Genomic DNA, 11,408 nt, shown 5'->3' on the forward strand with positions numbered 1-11,408 from the left:
GGGGGGGGCTGGGGGCAACCATATGAAACGAGAACCGGCCAACCGCCAAATTCACCTGTATGGGCCCCATCTTAGGGGTGCATCAGTAGAGGTTAAACAGCTCCCTGTAGGGCATCGGTCTCTTGAAACTGTCCACGGTAACCAAAGTGGGAGTGAAATTTTTGTTAGTAGAGTTGTACTTCTGAAGTGAGATCCTCATCCACATCAGGTCATTTCACTTTTGCAACCCAGGTGAAAGAGAAGGAGGAGGGGAGCGCTGCTTCCAACAAAGGCGGAATACACGCCCTGGCGCCCATCACCAGGAACTTAGCAATGAGTGTGTGGAGCCTCTTGGGTGATCTCGCTGTGATGGGAAATCAGGGAAATAGGGCGGGGCCATGTGCATGGGGATAGGCCAGTCATCGCTTTCTAAATGGTCGCTATCACATCAGACAGAAAAGCCGCTCAATCTGGGGCAGTCCCAGAAACACATGTAAGGAATGTTTCCCCTTGGCTCCCTTCGCAATTCTCCAGCCGCGATGGGTCAAACCTGGGGAATAATAAAGTGTAGAGTGGCTGGTACCCTGTACAAACGTGAGAGGAATTTTTATAGTTTGCCTTCTGAAATTTGGAACTGATGAGGACTTGTGCGTCAGGTAGAGGATTTTAGATCTCTGTGGAATTGTTAGGGTAAGTCCCAAGTCAGTTTCCCACTTAAGGAGAAAGGGGGGTGGGGGCTCTTCAGGCAGTCTGAAGAAGTTGGTAAGTAATGAATAGGGTGTGTCGCAATGGTTCCTGATGGTTACATAGCTATTCAAAATCTGCGAGAGCTCGGGTAAATTTGGTCGCAGGTGGCAGGGAAGACAGATAGGTGTCTCAATTGCATCACCCTCCATTGCCATAGGGAGCATGGGTCCGTCAATGCTAACAGGGCATTTGCGGACAACCCACGTATTGTCCTGTATATAGATTTGGCCCTAAAGGCTCTGGTCGCTATCCATTCCCGGAACACTCTGTCCGTCAAGCTGGGAGTAAACTCCGGGTTTCCCAGGATGGGGGTCATACTGGAGGTGAGCGGTAGAAACGCTCGTCTTATCACTTTGGTCGAGCACGCTGCTGCCACGATGGGTCCAATGGTAGGGTGGTATTTCACATCATGAAGATGTTCTCCCGACAGCCATGATAACCCACTCAAAGGTACGCCCGTGTACGATGTTCTATCGCCACCCATGGGTTCCTGCTGCTATTTCTACACCGGTCAACACAGCGTTCTTTCGCTCCATGGAGTCCATCCAAACAAAAATTCATATGGGGAGATAAACCAGCATGCATCCGTTAATCGTTACTCACCTGTCCGAAAGAAACGCGGCGGATCGGGCTCCCTGATGTGAAAAATATTATTTTGGCTCTCAAGCTTACAACATTGTTGACTGGTGTAGAGATAGCAACAATTCTATATAACTTTCTGAAATCAGTTGATTAAAAGAAAAAAAGATTTTCACTGGATAACTCCTTTTAAAACCCCTTAACGACCCATGAGGTATACTCATACGTCATGGCCCTTTTTAGGGATTCAGAGAGGGGACGCACCACGACCCCCCTCTGAACCGCCATGAATACCGGTTTTTGCAGCCCAGGACCGCGGTCATTAGCGGGCGCAGCCGATCGGCACATGACAGCTGCATTTAAATGCCCTCCATAGCCCCTTCATTTGGGTCTAGTGGGCGCCCCCCCCCCCCCCCGAGGTGTGATCGCATAGGGGGTTCCCTTTCTCCTTACCGGGCGGGTCTCAGCGTTGGAATGATGCTGATCCCGGTCGGTATTCTATGAATCTGGTCTCCAGCAGACAAGACCAATAGAGCCACCGATCTAATGGATCGGCTCTCTATATATACACAACATTGATCTCAATGGGAGATCAGTGCTGTGTATAAGAAGTCCCGCAGGGGGGCTTCTAAGTAATGTAAAAGTTGTTGGGGTCTTTTAAAGTTTTTTTCTTATTAAACTAAATAAAAGTCCAAGTCCACTCCCCCTTTCCCATTTAATAAATAAATATAAAGAAAGAAAGAAAAAAAATAACATCGCCGCATACAAAATCACCCGGACTATTAAAGTATCCCATCCTGATGCAAAGTCTCATATGCGCAATCAAGGTTTGCGCTAGAAAGTACAGGTCATGGTGCAAAAAATGACTCCTCACAGCCCCATAGACTAAAGGATAACAGCACTATAAGTATGGTCATAGAGCAATTTTGAGGAACATTTTGTTTTTTTAAAAGATAAAAAGTTTTAAAAGCTGTCAAATAAAATAAAAAGCTATGCAAGTTACTATTTGTTGTAATTAATTGTAACAAACTTAGGAAACATATATAACATGTCAGTTTACCATAGGGCAAATGGTGTAAAACACAAAAAAAAAAAATTGCATTTTATTTCAATATTACCACCACATGTACATTTTTTCCAGTCTTGCAGCTTGTTTTTATACAAAAATTAAGTCTTTCATTGCAAAGTACAATTAGTGTGACGCAAAAAGTAAGGGCCAATGTGGGTCTGTAGGTGAAAAAATACAAGCACTATGGCCTTTTAAAGGGGTTGCCCCAGCGAAAAAATTTTTCCTTTCAAATCAACTGATATCAGAAAGTTATATAGATTTGTAATTCACTTGTATTAAAAAAAATCTCAAGTCTTCCCATACTTATAAGCTGCTGTATGTCCTGCAGGAAATGTTGTTTTATTTTTAGTCTGACACAGCGCTCTCTGCTGAATCTCTGTCCGAGACAGAACTCTGTCTCGGTTTTCTATGAATCCCCATAGAAAATTCTCCTGCTCTGGACAGTTCCTGTCTAGGCCAGGAGTGTCAGCAGAGAGCACTGTGTCAGACTGGAAATTATATAAACATTTCATGAAGAACATAAAGCAGCTAATAAGTATGGAAGACTTGAGATTTTTTAATACAAGTAAATTACAAATCTATATAACTTTCTGACACCAGTTGATTTGAAAGGAAAAGATTTTTGCTGGACAAACCCTTTAAACCCCTTAGTGAACCGCCGATACGGCTTTCTACGGCGGTCACTAATGGGCCTTATTTTGCTGCCATCAGCTTTTTACGGCGATGGCAGAGAATAAGGCTGCGGGGGCCGGGACGGCCCCCACCCCATCCCCCCGGGTACCGGAGTAGCTGAGGGTTGGGGCAGTGTGTGAGGTCCGTCCGGCCCCCCCCCCCCTTACCGACGATCGCCGCTATTAACGTTATAGCGGCGACCGTCGGTAATGGAGATTACCGGTGCCGCCGCCACCTTTCATCTCCCCCCGCCGTGAATCTACGGCGGGGGGAGATGAAATAAGTGTATATCAGACCCCAGATCAGACCCCCCTAGTGCCCCGATAACTAACCCCCTCCCCCGGCGGCCATCATTTCCAAGATGGCCGCCGCAATCGTGTGAACGACTAACGTCGGTTCACAGCGATTAAAAAGTTAAAATGAATGAAAGCCCATGCTCTCCGCCACCGGAGGTAGCGGAGAGCATGGGGCAGTCATCGGGGACCCCTGTGGGGTCCCGGTACAAGCGATCAGCGGTATATACTATATACCGCTGATCGCTTGTACCATGTGCTCCTGGCACTTTTTATCCCCTGTCACCATGAATGATTGGTGACAGTGGATAAAAAAGTGATGTCCCCCCACCCCCAAGTCGCCCCCCACCCCCCTGTCACCCCCGTCCCCGAGTCACCCTCCCTTCCCCATATACTCACGGATCCACGGAGCTCCTTCCTCCTCGAGTCCTGGCTGGTTATGAAGTGCGCATGCGCTTCACAACCAGCCAAGCTCTGAAAATTTAAAGTGACAGAGACCAATTTGGTCTCTGTTCACTGAACTATGATTACTGTGATAGAAAATATCACAGTAATCATAGTAATACAGTGAAATGAATGTATAAAGTACAAAAAAGTGACAAACATACAAAAAAATAAAACACACACTTTTTATTATAGTAATAATTGCAGTTACTCCCAAATTACCCCTAACCCTCCCCAGATTACCCGTAACCCACCGCACGTTACCCGTAACCACCGCACGTTACCCGTAACCACCGCACGTTGCCCATAACCACCGCACGTTGCCCGTAACCACCGCACGTTGCCCGTAACCAACCGCACGTTGCCCGTAACCACCGCACGTTGCCCGTAACCACCGCACGTTGCCCGTAACACCGCAAATTGCCAGTGACCCCTCCAGATTGCCCGAAACACCCCAAATTACATGTACCCACCCCAGATTACCTATAAGCACTTCAGTTTATCAGTAACAATCCCAGATTGTCTGTAACCCTTCCAGGTTGCACATAACCCCCCCAGTTCCCCGTAATCATGCCAGATTACATGTAACCCCCCCCAGATTGCACGTAACCACCGCGCGTTGCCTCTGACCACGCCACGGATGCCTCCTGACCACGCCACGATGCCTCTGACCACGCCACGATGCCTCTGACCAGCCACGTCGCCTCTGACCACCGCACGTCGCCTCTGACCACCGCACGTGCCCTCTGACCACCACACGTCGCCTCTGACCACCCCAAATTCCCAATGACCCCTCCAGATTGCGGTGCCCATGTCAGATTACAGGTACCCACCCCAGATTGCCTATAAGAACTTCAGTTTATCCATAACCACCCCACATTGCCCGTAACCACCCCACGTTGCCCGTAACCACCCCAGATTGTCTGTAAGCACTGCAGGTTGCCCGTAACCACCCCACGTTGCCCGTATCCACCCCAGATTGTCTGTAAGCACAGCAGGTTGCCCGTAACCACCCCACGTTGCCCGTATCCACCCCAGATTGTCTGTAAGCACTGCAGGTTGCCCGTAACCACCACACGTTTCCCGTAACCATCCCAGATTGTCTGTAAGCACAGCAGGTTGCCCGTAACCAGCCCACGTTGCCCGTTACCAGCCCACGTTGCCTGTAACCAGCCACGTTGCCTGTAACCAGCCCACGTGTCTGTAACCAGCCCACGTTGCCTGTAACCACCCCACGTTGCCGTAACCACAGCAGGTTGCCCGTGACCACCACACGTTGCCCGTGACCACCACACGTTGCCCATAACCACCACACGTTGCCCGTAACCACCCCGCGTTGCCTGTAACCACCCCACGTTGCCTGTAACCACAGCAGGTTGCCCGTGACCACCCCATGTTGTCCGTAACCACCCCAGATTACCTGTAACCACCCCTGGTTGCCCATAACCACCCCACATTACCTGTAATTTCATTTTTTTATTTTATTTTAGTAACTGCGCTATTCTAATAACCATTACTAGCTGCGGTTTTGCTCCTGTAAATTGGCGCTCCTTCCCTTCTGAGCCCTGCTGTGTGCCCATACAGTGGTTTATGCCCACAATAGAGGTACCGTTTTACTCAGGAGAACTGCGTTACAGATTTTGGGGTGAATTTTCTCTCCTGTTCCTCGTCAAATTGAGAAATTTCAAACTAAACAACATATTATTGGAAAAAATTCGAGTTTTTCATTTTTACTGGCCAATTTTGAATACTTTCCTCTAATACCTGTGGGGTAAAAATGGTCACCACACACCAAGATGAATTCTTTGAGGGGTGCTCTTTCCAAAATGTGGTGACTTTTGGGGGGAATCTATTCTGCTGACACTACAGGGGCTCAGCAAACGCACCTGGCGCTCAGAAACATCTTCAGAAAATCTGCACTGAAAATGCTAATTGGTCGACTGTCCTTCCCTTTGAGCCCGGCTGTGTGCCCATGCAGTGGTTTATGCCCACATAGGGGTACTGCTTCACTCAGGAGAACCTGCTTTACATATATTGGGGTGACATTTCTCTCCTGTTCCTCGTGAAATGAGAAATTTCAAACTAAAGGAACATATTATTGGAAAAATTCGAGTTTTTTCATTTTTTACTGTCTACTTTTGAATATTTTCCTCAAACACCTGTGGGGTCAAAATGCTCACCACACCCCAAAATAATTCTTTGAGGGGTGCCACTCTTCCAAAATGGACGTGACTTATTGGGAGATTTTTTACTCTGTGGACAATACAGGGGCTCTGCAAACGCACCTGGCGGCTCGGAAACTTCTTCAGCAAAATCTGCATGAAAAAGCTAATTGGCGCTCCTCCCTTTTGAGCCCCTCCTGTGTGCGCCCATACAGTGCGTTTACTGCACCACATATGGGTACCATTGTACTCAGGAGAACCATGCGTTACAAATTTTGTGGTACTTTTTTCCTCTTGTTCCTCGTGAAGATTAGAAATTTCAAACTAAAGAACATAATATTGGAAAAATTTGAGTTTTTCATTTTTACTGTCTACTTTTGAATACTTTCCTCTAATACCCTGTGGGGTCAAAATGGTCGACCACACACCAAGTATGAATACTTTGAGGGGTGCACTTTCCAAAATGGAGTGACTTATGGCGAGATTTTACTCCGCTGGCACTACAGGGGCACTGCAAAACGCACCTGGCGCTCAGGAAAACTTCTGCAGCAAAATCTGCATTGAAAAGCTAATTGGCGCTCCTTCCCTTCTGAGCCCTCCTGTGTGCCCATGCAGTGGTTTATGCCCACATATGGGGTACCATTGTACTCAGCGAGAACCTGCGTTACAAATTTTGGGGTACTTTTTTTCCTCTTGTTCCTCGTGAAATGAGAAATTTCAAACTAAACGAACATATTATTGAAGAATTCGAGGTTAGTTTTCATTTTTACTGTCTTCTTTTGAATACTTTCCTGTAATACCTGTGGGGTCAAAATGGTCACCACACACCAAGATGAATTCTTTGAGGGGTGTACTTTCCAACATGGGGTGACTTATGGGGGTTTTCTCTCTGCTGACACTACAGGGGCTCCTGCAAACGCACCTGGCGCTCAGAAACTTCTTCAGCAAAATCTGCATTGAAAAGCTAATTGGCGCTCCCTTCCTTCTGAGCCCCTGCTGTGTGCCCATACAGTGGTTTACGCCCACATATGGGGTACCGTTGTACTCAAGAGAACCTGCATTACAAATTTTGGGGTGCTGTTTGTCTCATATTCCTTTTGAAAATGAGAAACTTTAATCTAACGTATATATTATTGGAAAATTAAAATTTTCCAATTTTTTTTCCTGCCTAATTGTGAATACTTTCCTCCAGCCCCTGTAGGGTTAACATGCTCATTATACCCCCTAGATTAATTCTTTAGGTGTGTCGTTTCCAAAATGGGGTCACTTATGGGGGTTTCAGGATACCAGACTTCTAAATCCATTTAAAAAAAGAAGTGGTCCCTACAAAAATCAGTGTTGCACGAAAATTGTGAGTAATTTGCTGATAAATTCTAAGCCCATAACACCCTAAAAAGTAAAATATGTTTACCAACTTATGCCCAGAATAAAAGAAGACATATTGGTAATGTGACTTAGTAACTAATTTTATGTGCTACGACTTTCTTTTTTTAGAAGCAGAGAATTTCAAAGTTCATAAAATGCAAATTTTTTTAATTTTTTCATGATATTTTGATGTTTTTCACAAAAAACACACAAAGTAGTGACCAAATTTTGCCACTAACATAAGGGCCATATGTCACGAAAAAACAATCTCAGAATCGCTAGCATACGTTAAAGCATCACTGAGCTATAAGAGCATAAAGTGAGACAGGTCAGATTTTGAAAATTAGCCTGGTCATTAAGGCCCAAACTAGTGCAGCACACAAAGGGGTTAAACACGAGGAGGAAAAAACAAAAGTGCAAAAAGGAAAATTGGTTCAGACCTTAAGGGGTCTAGGTATGGCATGGTATGGTTGTGTAATAATTTATCAGAGGAATGGCCGGAGACCACAAAACTCCAAGTTGCAGACACACACTATGGACAGATAAAGAAACTTTATATTGCAGCTTCATTATATCCTGTACAATTGTGATTGTAACATGGTAGAAAATGGATATCTAGCTGTATTAAGACCTAAATTTTAGTTTTAGGCTATGTTCACACATAGTATTTCCTTCATCTGTTTTTTTCAACCAAAATCAGGAGTGGAACTGAGAGGCAAAATTATAATGGAAAGATTTGCACAGTTTTGGGTTTTCAACCCACTACTGGTTTTGGTTGAAAAAGGCTGAGGGAAATACTATGTGTGGACATAGACTTAAAATGATTTGGATTGAGCTGTAGTACAGGACAGTCACTACAACACATATGGCGCTGTGCCTGATAAACTACATATTCTCAATAATATACAATGCAAATCAGAAAAAACGTGCAGCAATGGTACTCACTCTGTAACCATGTCCACATGTGCCCTCCAGTGCTTGATAACTACAGGGATAGGAAACATGTACTGGTGATATATTGGTAATAATCATAGAGAGGAGAATATTTAGTTGAAGTTGAGTTTTGCCATCTCAAAAAGTGATTTGACTATACAGCTCTCCCTTCCCTAATCCTGAGAATAAGGAGGAAGTAATGCTGTGCCCAATATTCATTAACAATCCTACTGACATACCATCACATACAGTATATTATTCCAAGGATCCGATAATAATCCCCAACCTATACAGGGAATACAGAAAGAGTAGAGATAACTGCTGTCCATAATACATGTATCTTCTATAGCTCCCCTGATGCACTGCTGTCTATGCACCTCTGCTATATCCAGAGTGGTGGTCAATGATTCCTCCTCTGAATGGTCCCCAGTTATAAGTGGTGTACCTCAAGGGTCAGTACTGGGCCCCCTGCTGTTTAGCTATTAATTATATAGAGGATGGAATTAACAGCTATCTTTGCAGATGACACCAAGCTTCGTGGTACAGTACAGTTCTGTCACACATGGCCGTTTTTTGTGCCAAAGCCAAAAGTGGATTCAAATAGGATAGAAAATATTAATGGAGGACTTGTACTTCTCTTTCCTGTTGGATCCACTTCTGGTTTTGGCACAAAAATGGCAGGGGCAGTTTAAAAAAAAAACAAAAACTGTGTGACATCAGCATTACACAAGCTTAGACGTTAATACGTATGTAGAAGTAAAAATTCTTGTTACCCCTACCCCTCTTCTAAATCCCCCACCCTACTTGGTTGCACTTTGTGGACAAGGGTCACTTTTCAAGCATACTAACTTTGTAATCATGTAACGTATAACAACAACAAAACTGTAAAAATCCCTTGGAAAGCCGCGTGACCTAGGTGACTCGATGATATCACGTCTAATGAGAATATTTGAAGTCTCCGTATTCTAAGGGAATTTAAAAGCACATTGCCCCAGGCTGAGCTCTGAGGTGACTGCTAATACTCTCATACAGAACAGACCTGTCATCTGGACCGTTCTGCTGATCTGTGTAACCCTTATTATTAGTTCTTTTTATGCTGTATAATTCACCGTAGAAAACATGAGATGTTCTAAGACCTAGCTGCACATTTGCAACGATTACTTTATCACTTCAAACTGTTGTCAAAAGAATTCTATTATTTCTTGTACACAGCTTATACAGACGCATGTAACTCTTTGTGTACAGGCAGACATTAGAGAAAGGATATAGTCATACCTATTATCGGCACTATGTTACTCAAACTGGTTAGAATACCAGTCATTCCCCAGTTACACCACAGTATGGGATAGAAATACCTTTTTGTATACCAACCTATAAGAGCCACGTAATGCCAACATTGTGTGCGTATACCCTAATACAGCCATTTCTATTTCATGTGAAATTCAAAACAGCAAAAACCATACTGAATGTAACTTTGTTGTGCTTAAAGCGGTACTATCAGCAGGTTCTGCCCAATGAACCATCTGATATTCCCCAGTAACTCTTTACCTTATAACTACACTGCTGTTAGGGTGGGTTCACACGCCGATAAGTTCCCGGCGGATTCCGTCGCTCGTACCCGCTCACGGTGGCACGCATATCTGCCATGCCATAGACACCATTCTATGCACGGGCAGATTCCGCCGTCCATCGAAAGAATTGACATGTCAATTATTTCGGCGGATGGCAGAATTCGCTTGCCCTCAGAATGGTGTCTATGGGACAGGCGGATATGCGCACCGCCGTGAGCGGGTACGAGCAACGGAATCCGTCGGAACTTATCCGCGTAGTGTGAACCCACCCTCAATCATTCTTCTCTTCTCCTCAGCATTTTGTTGATATTCCCTAATTGCCCCTATGCTAATCCAGGGTTTAGGAGCACTTGGGCGTCACCCATTGGCCTGGAGCAACGACTCTGCCCGCCTGCCCCCTTCCATGCCGCCCCCAGTATATATAAGTATATGAATATGCATAGTAGCCAGCCCGTACCACCCTCCGACCTCCCAGCAGGCCCCTCTTGTGCTTCCCAGCCCGGCCCCTGCGTGTGCTGCCCACTATGCATATATAAATATGCACAATATATATGAATATGCACGGGAGGGGGCAGGCTGGGTGTATCGAGGGGGTGCTCTGGGCGCCCACTATGCATATTCATATATGCAAAGTGGGCGGCATGGGAGGGGGTGGGCTGGGGGGTCCTAGCTGGTGCTCCAGGTGATACCCCAGATTAGCATAGGGGCAATTAGGGAATATCAACAAAATGCCGAGGAGAAGAGAAAAATTATTAAGAGCCGTGCAGTTATAAGGTAAAGAGCTTCTTGGGCATATCAGCAGATTCATTGGGCAGAACCTGCTGATAGTACCGCTTTAAAGAGGTTGTCAGGGATAAAACAATTGATAGCCTATGCACAATTGATCAGCAGTGTTGGAAGCCAGAAGTATTGGTTCTGTTTCTCGTGCAGCGGTGGCGCTGGTGTACTGCAGCCTCAGCTCCTGTTCACTTCAGTAGGAGCTGAGGCTGCAGTACACTGGTGCCACCACTACAATGGGAATGGAGTCAACTGCTTCCGACTCTGTTCTCACTGTAATGTGGGCACCAAACAGCCTATCCTGTCACTAGGCTATCATTCGTTTTATCCCAGACAACACCTTTAAAGGGAAATAGTAATCATGCCTGAACCACAGATTATTGGAGAGATTCCGAGTGGTTTCTGTCTAACAGGAGATCTCTCCCTATACCTAAACAGGAAGCCACCAGGGACCGTCCTGACTTGTGGTTCAAGCAGCAGGAAAGCGATGACAGGTTCCCTTTAATTTGACCTGGTGGTAGCAGAATCATAAGGGAGTTTTGCTTTTGAATAATTAATCTATATGAACTATTTGGCGCCTCCACAGTAAGAAAAATATCCGATCACTATGATCTTCTTGTAGTAAGGGAATTAAATTTTTTAATTCTCCTGATATTTATTATATTGGCAAAACCCAAATAGCAGGTTAGTTTCAGGGCTGGAAAAATCTATTTATACACTGCAGAAACAATGGCACTGGTGGACCTGCTATGTAACCTTCTTGATATTCCTGCCTAACATAATACTTTGCTTAGAAAGGTTCTGCATAACAGAAGGC

The sequence above is a fragment of the Dendropsophus ebraccatus genome, unplaced genomic scaffold (genome assembly GCF_027789765.1).
Source record: "Dendropsophus ebraccatus isolate aDenEbr1 unplaced genomic scaffold, aDenEbr1.pat pat_scaffold_1461_ctg1, whole genome shotgun sequence".
NCBI lineage: Eukaryota > Metazoa > Chordata > Amphibia > Anura > Hylidae > Dendropsophus > Dendropsophus ebraccatus.